Raw genomic sequence first — 8562 nt, forward strand, 5'->3', positions numbered from 1 at the left:
AGTGAGGGCACCTAACTCTGCCCCTTTCAGGTTTTCAGACCATAAGAACCCCAACTGCCCAGAAAGAGGCATCATTTTGGCAAAAGCGACCCATCGAATGGGGCTCCCAAGCAAACTGACACCAATTCACGGCTAGAGCTGAACCTTTTCTTTGTAGTTTGAAGCCCGGGGGCAAGAGTTTTAATGTCTCAGGCGTGTTCTCTTTTGTTTTGAACTTTCTGTTTATTACATGGGACGACTGGGTTGGCACTCCAGATTTTCTTCACTGAGCTGTCATTCCTGCACCCGGTCCCAGCTGTCAAGCTCAACAGGAGCCATAGTGAGAATTATATGTGAAAGCAGCGCTAACCACTGCGCCAACATGCCGCCCTGAAATAGACGCCAATATAAACCTGAACGAACATCTCCTTTCAGTTGATGTTCAGAAAAATCAAATGCCACTCTTCCACGTCACGTTTATTAAATATTACGCTTTTAATAAAATATAAACGCACTTTGATCTGTGCTTCTCTGCTCGCACTCGATCATATTTAATTCACCGTGGCTTTGAACTGAACCCAGAATTACCGACGCTGCGCTGACCGGGCGGCAGTCCTCCTTTTGTCTATATTCCTCTGTTTGGGCCGATCGTTCGCATAGACGGAGCGCCGGCCACTGATGTGCAGAAAGTCGATCTTCACCTCTGGGGTCCACAGATTCTCTCGGCGCATTAAATGGCGGACCGCTGCTGCTGAACTCGTTTTGAAACATCATAAGCTGATGAGTGATGCTTACGGGCTGCTGCTAGACGCTTTCCGTTTTCTTTTCATACTGTGGATGGAAAGATCCAAATTTTAATTGTATAACAAACATTCAACCAAGGACTTGCCAAAACATTTTTAATAGTGCATAGCGTAAACATTGTTATGTTAGGTAATTTGAGGCTGATGACGGCAGATATTCAATGATAGACACTGAGGCCAGAAGTTATGTTAACTGCACAGTAGTCTTTTACTAAGAACGTTTTCTGTAACCACTTGTCCAAGATATCTCTTAACCCCACTGTGGCGCCCCCTGCTGCCTGGGAATACTATCAGTCATTATTACATTTATTTCAATACATAACAAACATCTTCCAGAAATATACAATTTTCAGAGTCTCATCATTACACATTTTCTCATCTTCTTTCATTTTTGCACCCCCTGGAGTTTGGGAGGAGTATTACATCAATATGCTCGTGCGTTACTCTGCTATGAGCATTTTCGACCTAATACAGTAGTTGAAATCTGCAGGCTTCAATATAAATGCTTAAATGCCAAAGAGCACAAAGAACCAACGTATGAATTAAAAGAAAAATTCAACCCTAGAATATTAACATATCAACTGATTCCAGGGGATTTGTCTTTTCACACGTGCATGTTTCAAGGTTGCTGACGTTGTTCTCTCTGTCTACTTGCTCTTTCTGTGTTTTTTTTGGCTTCTTCTCCTGCACTCCTTTTCTTCAACCACTTCAACAAGATGTCTGTGTTTGATTAATTGGAGAGTGGCGTACTTCATCTGTGGTAGTGTGCACTAGAGCGCCCTAAAAAAAAGCAAATTTCCCCCTGGGGGCAAATAACGTTCTATCTATCTATCTATCTATCTATCTATCTATCTATCTATCTATCTATCTATCTACCTATCTATCTATCTATCTATCTATCTATCTATCTATCTATCTATCTATCTATCTATGTCATCTTGCCAACTACACTATAATTTCTATCTATCTATCTATCTATCTATCTATCTATCTATCTATCTATCTATCTATCTATCTATCTATCTATCTATCTATGTCATCTTGCCAACTACACTATAATTTCTATCTATCTATCTATCTATCTATCTATCTATCTATCTATCTATCTATCTATCTATCTATCTATCTATCTATCTATCTATCTATCTATCTATCTATCTATCTATCTATCTATCTATCTATCTATGTCATCTTGCCAACTACACTATAATTTCTATCTATCTATCTATCTATCTATCTATCTATCTATCTATCTATCTATCTATCTATCTATCTATCTATCTATCTATCTATCTATCTATCTATGTCATCTTGCCAACTACACTATAATTTCTATCTATCTATCTATCTATCTATCTATCTATCTATCTATCTATCTATGTCATCTTGCCAACTACACTATAATTTCTATCTATCTATCTATCTATCTATCTATCTATCTATCTATCTATCTATCTATCTATCTATCTATCTATCTATCTATCTATCTATCTATGTCATCTTGCCAACTACACTATAATTTCTATCTATCTATCTATCTATCTATCTATCTATCTATCTATCTATCTATGTCATCTTGCCAACTACACTATAATTTCTATCTATCTATCTATCTATCTATCTATCTATCTATCTATCTATCTATCTATCTATCTATCTATCTATCTATCTATCTATCTATCTATCTATCTATCTATCTATCTATCTATCTATCTATCTATCTATCTATCTATCTATCTAAAAATGGACTGTGTTACCTTTCCTGCCTGTCTCCAGACCGTGGTCGGGGTGACACAGGGGAGCTTCTCCTTCGTCGTGTTCAGTGGTGTGAAGCTCCAGGGCCAGAGCCACGTGCTCTGGGGTAAAACCCTGTCCCTGAGTTCCCTTGTCCTAATTTTCAGCAAGGAGCGACACAGAAGGCTTGAAGGCTCCAAAGTTAACTTTATTGAAAATTACTTTTTGAGGTGCTTGTTTTCAAGTTAACAGACACCAACGCCAAGAGAGAGATCCGCTACAATCCAACACAAAACACACTCCCCAAGACTTCCTCCTTTTTACAATCTATATTCAAAACTCCACCCCTCAACACCGATAACTCCACCCACATCCCACATTCAGTATGATCGGGATGTCAGGCTGTGATTTTAAGCTCTGATCCCAACAACTGGCTGTGGCCTGAACCGGGTGAAGCAGGTATGGATTATGAATGAATCAGTACATTAATACAGATCCTTATTCTGTGCATGTAATATAGTAAGATTTATGAAATGCCCCCTGCTCACTTCGCTCACCAATCCCCGTGCCTGCACTACCCGCTAGCCTCTTTGCGGTTCTGCCGCTCGTGTTTGGGGATGCGGTTGTACAATTTAAACAGATTGTTATTTTCATGGGAATTGTTTCGTACGCATAATAGAACTATTTTACATTACAGCGAGTAATTAACCATAGTAAAAAATAGTAAAACGTAATGATTTGAAAGTAAATTATGTTTCATGTTGCGTTAGAGGTATTCGTTGCGTAATAGGATTTTGTTCTGTTTCGCTTTGTAATTAACACGCAAATCCTTTTTAAAGTTACACTTTTACTTTAAAACTTGAGTAAAAACAATTTTTTGAATTAAATTTTCGTCAATATCGCATTGAATTTTGATTCTGTGTTTGGACTTTCAACATATGACTGCCCGTGACTGAATTTTGTTTCATTCTCTCTATTAAATAAAATGACTTTTTTGAATGTTTGTCTCTGTGATTTGTTAATTGTCTTTGCAAAATCTGTTCTAACAGGAAACTGTTAATGTTTTAATACGAATGGCACATCAAGATCTCCTTTGTTGTCTGCGCTGAGAGAGTAATAAGTGTGTCTGACACAAGCATTCATATGAATGAGTGGCGAGAGTACCGTGGGCGTGGTTGAAAAATGTTTGAGAGGAGGGCGGGACTTGAATAAATCTCATGGCCAAAGTCTCATCTCGCAGGACATGAACAAATCTTTTTTAAAAAGTCTCCTTGCAGGATTTTTTTACAGGATAGAGAGATCTGTATGTATTTCACTTGACTTTTGCACAGATCAAGCAGCATACCAATATTATCAATCCACCATTGCAGACCCATCATTTTATCTTAGAAAACCTGTACATTTCAGCAAAAATGTAAATATACTGTATGTACAGCAATAAAACAAAAAAATGCACGGGTTCTGCTCAGTTATTAAAGTGCTTTTTTTCTTTTAGATCACTGAGTCAATGAGATGTTAAATTGCATTTATCAGGCCACTTGTTCCATTAAATCATCATCTTGTGTCATTTTCTAACCCACATAATTGTGAGTAGGGTCACTGGGGGTGATGGAGCCTAGCCCAGCACAGCAAACATAGGACACACAATAGAAACACCCCTGGCCAGGGTGCCAGTCCATCGCAGGATGAGTACTTACACACACACACGCAGTAGGGCCAGCTTTGTGACGCCAGTCCGCCTGACCTGCATATATTTGGGACTATGGGAGGAAACTGAAGCACCCAGAAGAAATACACACAAAAATGGGGAGAAAACATACAAACTCCATACAGGAGGATTTGGGATGAGAACAGCAGAGCTACCACAATGCTGCACATATTAAATATTTATGTTAGATTTAACATATAATGTAATGTTTTAAGATGTTGCATGTTTTCCCTCATGTCTGTGTGGGTTTCTATTGGATTATCCAGTTTCTTCCCATAAGCCAAACACATGCAGTTTAAGTGAAATGTTGTTGTTACATTGGTCCTGTTGTGTGTGTGTGTGTGTGTGTGTGTGTGTGTGTGTGTGTGTGTGTGTGTGTGTGTGTGTGTGTGTGTGTGTGTGTGTACCCACCCAGTGATGGACTGGTACCTGTCAAGGGATTGTTCCTGCCTTACACCTGGCAGTTGCTGGAATTAGGTCCAGCGTCCATGTGTTCCTGCTCACGATTTAGCTGGTTTAAAAATGAATGGATTTAACATTTTAAAATTTGCTAAAAATAGTTATCATTTAATTTATACCACTTTGCAGGGTTCTGCCTTCACTTTGATATTACAGTAAGTCTTTTTCTGTTAATACGTTTCAAAAAATCCAAATTAAATTCATTATGAGTCAGCATTGTATAATAAAAAAATGTGAAAGCATCCAGGGGGGGTCAACATGTAAATATAGCAAATCAATAAAGTTTTCAGATTCTTTTACTTTCCGCACAAATTGTAGATTTTTCCTTTAATAATCCACACTCAATAACCCATAATGATAAAGTAAAAACATGTTTTCAAAATGGTTTACTTTTTTTTTTAAATCAAAAACGTGAAATCTCTCATTCCTTTAACATAAGCAACATCCATCCATCCATTATCCAACCTGCTATATCCTAACTACAGGGTCATGGGGTCTGCCAGGGCCAATCCCAGCCAACACAGGGCACAAGGCAGGACACAAACCCCAGGCAGGGCGCCAGCCTACCGCAGGGCACACACACCCACACACCAAGCACACACCAGGGACAATTTAGGATCGCCAATGCACCTAACCTGCATGTCTTTGGACTGTGGGAGGAAACCCACGCAGACATGGGGAGAACATGCAAACCCCACACAGGGAGGACCTGGGAAGTGAACCACAGGTCTCCTAACTGCGAGGCAGCACCACTGCGCCACCATGCTGCCCCATAAGTAACATGATAGTTATAATTTGTTAATAACCCTCACCTATTCTGCTTCTCTTGGTGCCATGGCCCACCTGCCAAGTTGTTTTGCCTGCCTAAGATAAAGTCATCCCTGATGGAGGATCACAGGAATCATCTGGTAGAGGGGCTCTTTCATCGGATTGGTTGGCCCAGTGCTGACTCAGCTATGGAATGGCCAATAGGAGGAGGCAGCCTGATGGCTGAGTTCTCCAGGACTCTGAACAAATCCAAATCATATTATGTGATATCATCCACTGTTAAATTCTGCTCCGTACTTGTAATATTTTTATTTTTATACTGTATTGAGGATTACTTCTGTTCTGTTCTGTGTATTGTATTGACCCCCTTCTGTATGACACCCACTGCACGCCCAACCTACCTGGACAGGGGTCTCACTTTGAATTGCCTTTCCTAAGGTTTCTTCCAGTTTTTCTTGTCTTCTTAGAGAGTCGAGGCTGGGGGGCTGTCAAGAGGCAGGGCCTGTTAAAGCCCATTGCGGCACTTCTTGTGTGATTTTGGGCTTTACAAAAAATAAACTGTATTGTATTGTATTGTAAATAAACATTCTTATTTTTCGTCATTCCAGTTTGGTATTGAGTAATCACTTAGGACTGAAACATCAATTAGCTCGGCTTTCTCAGTCTCTTTCTTGAATAGTGTATAGTATATTTTCCTGGTGTCGATTTTTTGGTCTGTTGGAATCATCTTTATTTCCTTTTATGGAGCCCTGTACTGTGGTCTCCATGTTTCTCTGGTAGGTTGTATATTTCTTAAATTTTCATGTGAATTAATCTGACAACTTTGTTGTGTGTGGGAAACTGTCAGGTAAGATTCCCACGACATTAACATTAAAATGTTCTGTGGTCTGATGAGACCAAAATTGACATTTTTGGCCATTAGACTGAACGCCATATTAATAGTGCACGTTAGCAAAAAACACACCATCCCCATTATGAAGTGTGGTGATGACTGAGGGAATGATGTTTCTCTGTAGCAGAGAAGGCTAGTGAGGGTTATAGGAAAAGACAAACGCGATTACGAAGAGTTGGGACACCAAATGGTGAACCCCATATAAATGTTGACAAAACAACAAACATGAACTCAAAATAATCATGATAACGTCTTCTCAGATAAGTAGTCCAAGATGGTGGATCTTCTGGTTTTAAGTCCTGCTGACATGAAAGAAGAGGGTCCAGGTGGAAGGACACCAGAAGTGAGGTCAGCAGTGGTGTAGCCATCAATGTTCCCGTCTGCAGAGGTTGGAAGAGAAAAGGCATTAGGACACAGCGCCAACCCCTGGTGCCATGGAGAATTACAATCACTAGAGTCTTTAACCTGTACCTCATGCAGGGTAAAATGAATGCAGTAAAATACAGGAAGAAAGAAAAACTCATGTGGTCTGCAAGAAACCAGCAACTTAGGCGAAGATTTGTTTTCCAGCAAAGCGATGACCCCAAGCAGAAAGCTAAAACTACACAGAAATGGCTTCAAAACAACAAAGTTAAAGTGCTAGAAAGGCTGAGTCAGAGTCCAACTTTCAGTCCAATTGAGAATTTGTCGCTGGACTTGATAAAGGCTGTTCACTCACACTGCGGTGGGCTGGCGCCCTGCCCGGGGTTTGTTTCCTGCCTTGTGCCCAGTGTTGGCTGGGATTGGCTCCAGCAGACCCCCGTGACCCTGTGTTCGGATATAGCGGGTTGGATAATGGATGGATGAGTGTCAGCTAATATTATTAGAAGTTGTATATCCTTTCTCTGCGGTGGGCTAGCGCCCTGCCCAAGGTTTGTTCCTGCCTTGCACCCTGTGCTGGCTGGGATTGGCTCCAGCAGACCCCCGTGACCCTGTGTTCGGATATAGCGGGTTGGACAATGACTGACTGACGACTGTTCACTCACGATCCTCATGCAGTCTGATGGAGTCAGAGCAGGTTTGCTAAGAGGCAACTGCAGATGCGCAAAGCTGACAGAGACAGACAGACATTTGCACACAGACTTAAGGCGGCTGTCATGGCTGGCAAAGGTTCATCAATGACCCAAAGGGGTTGAATACTTTTGTAATCAACTATTTTCTGTTTTATATCTGTAAACAGAAGCAGCAGGTAAGTCATTTTAAGCTCTGGTCCATTTGTCTGTCATTCTGTTCTGGTGTCTCACTTGCTCTGAGACATCAGGTGGCTCTGTCATTTAAACTGAAGTAAAAATGGAAATTTAAAAATAATATGGTCAATCGGGACATAGTCTACAATCAAATGAGAGCATTGTTCAAATTTTGCCAGAGATTGGTCCAATGGTGCGCATTTGTATACCGGAAATGTTTATATTGTAATGGACGGCATCCATGGGCTGGCGCCCCATCAAGGATGGAGCAAGGACCCCTACCCAGCCAGATGCCCAGTACAATGGAAGGACTGAGGGGGATAACTGGTCAGAACTTCATTCTTCCACAATACATTACATACTGTATCAGCATCCCTGGGCTTTGGTGCCCATTCAGACACCCTCAGGGTATACTGGGAACTGTAACCCCATTTGGCAGACCAGTTGGGTAGTTTGGGTGCCACAGGAATTTTCAATCCCTACTCTGTGAGACTTCTGCATGACCCAGAAGTGCTGCCGATGGACCATATCCTAGCACCAGAAGTACTCCCAGGTCTTAGATGAAAGGAGTCACTCTGCCTCACCTAAGCAACTTGAAGTTGGGAGTGGAGGATGGACAAAGTTCACCTGGGAGGAGTGGAGGAATTAAGGAGAAGAAGAGAAGTGTATTGTGCTTGGGTTTGTGCAACAGTTGAAAAGAAGCCAGTTGGATGTATTTGGGTTGTAATTAACTTTGCATTTGAACCTGGGACTTATGTCTGTGATTGTGTTCTGGGGTTTGAGGCTTTGTGGTGCCCCTACAAATTACTTAAATCATTTGCCTAATCATAATAATTCTTGACATTTATATAGCGCTTCTCTCACTACGCTTCAGTAAGTGGGGAGCAACTTCAACCACCACTAATCTGTCTGTTATACCTGCATTGTTATCACTCTTTAATTTAATATTGTTCTTTATTAGTATGCTGCTGCTGGAGTATGTAAATTTCCCCT

This window comes from Erpetoichthys calabaricus, chromosome 12 (genome assembly GCF_900747795.2).
Source record: "Erpetoichthys calabaricus chromosome 12, fErpCal1.3, whole genome shotgun sequence".
NCBI lineage: Eukaryota > Metazoa > Chordata > Cladistia > Polypteriformes > Polypteridae > Erpetoichthys > Erpetoichthys calabaricus.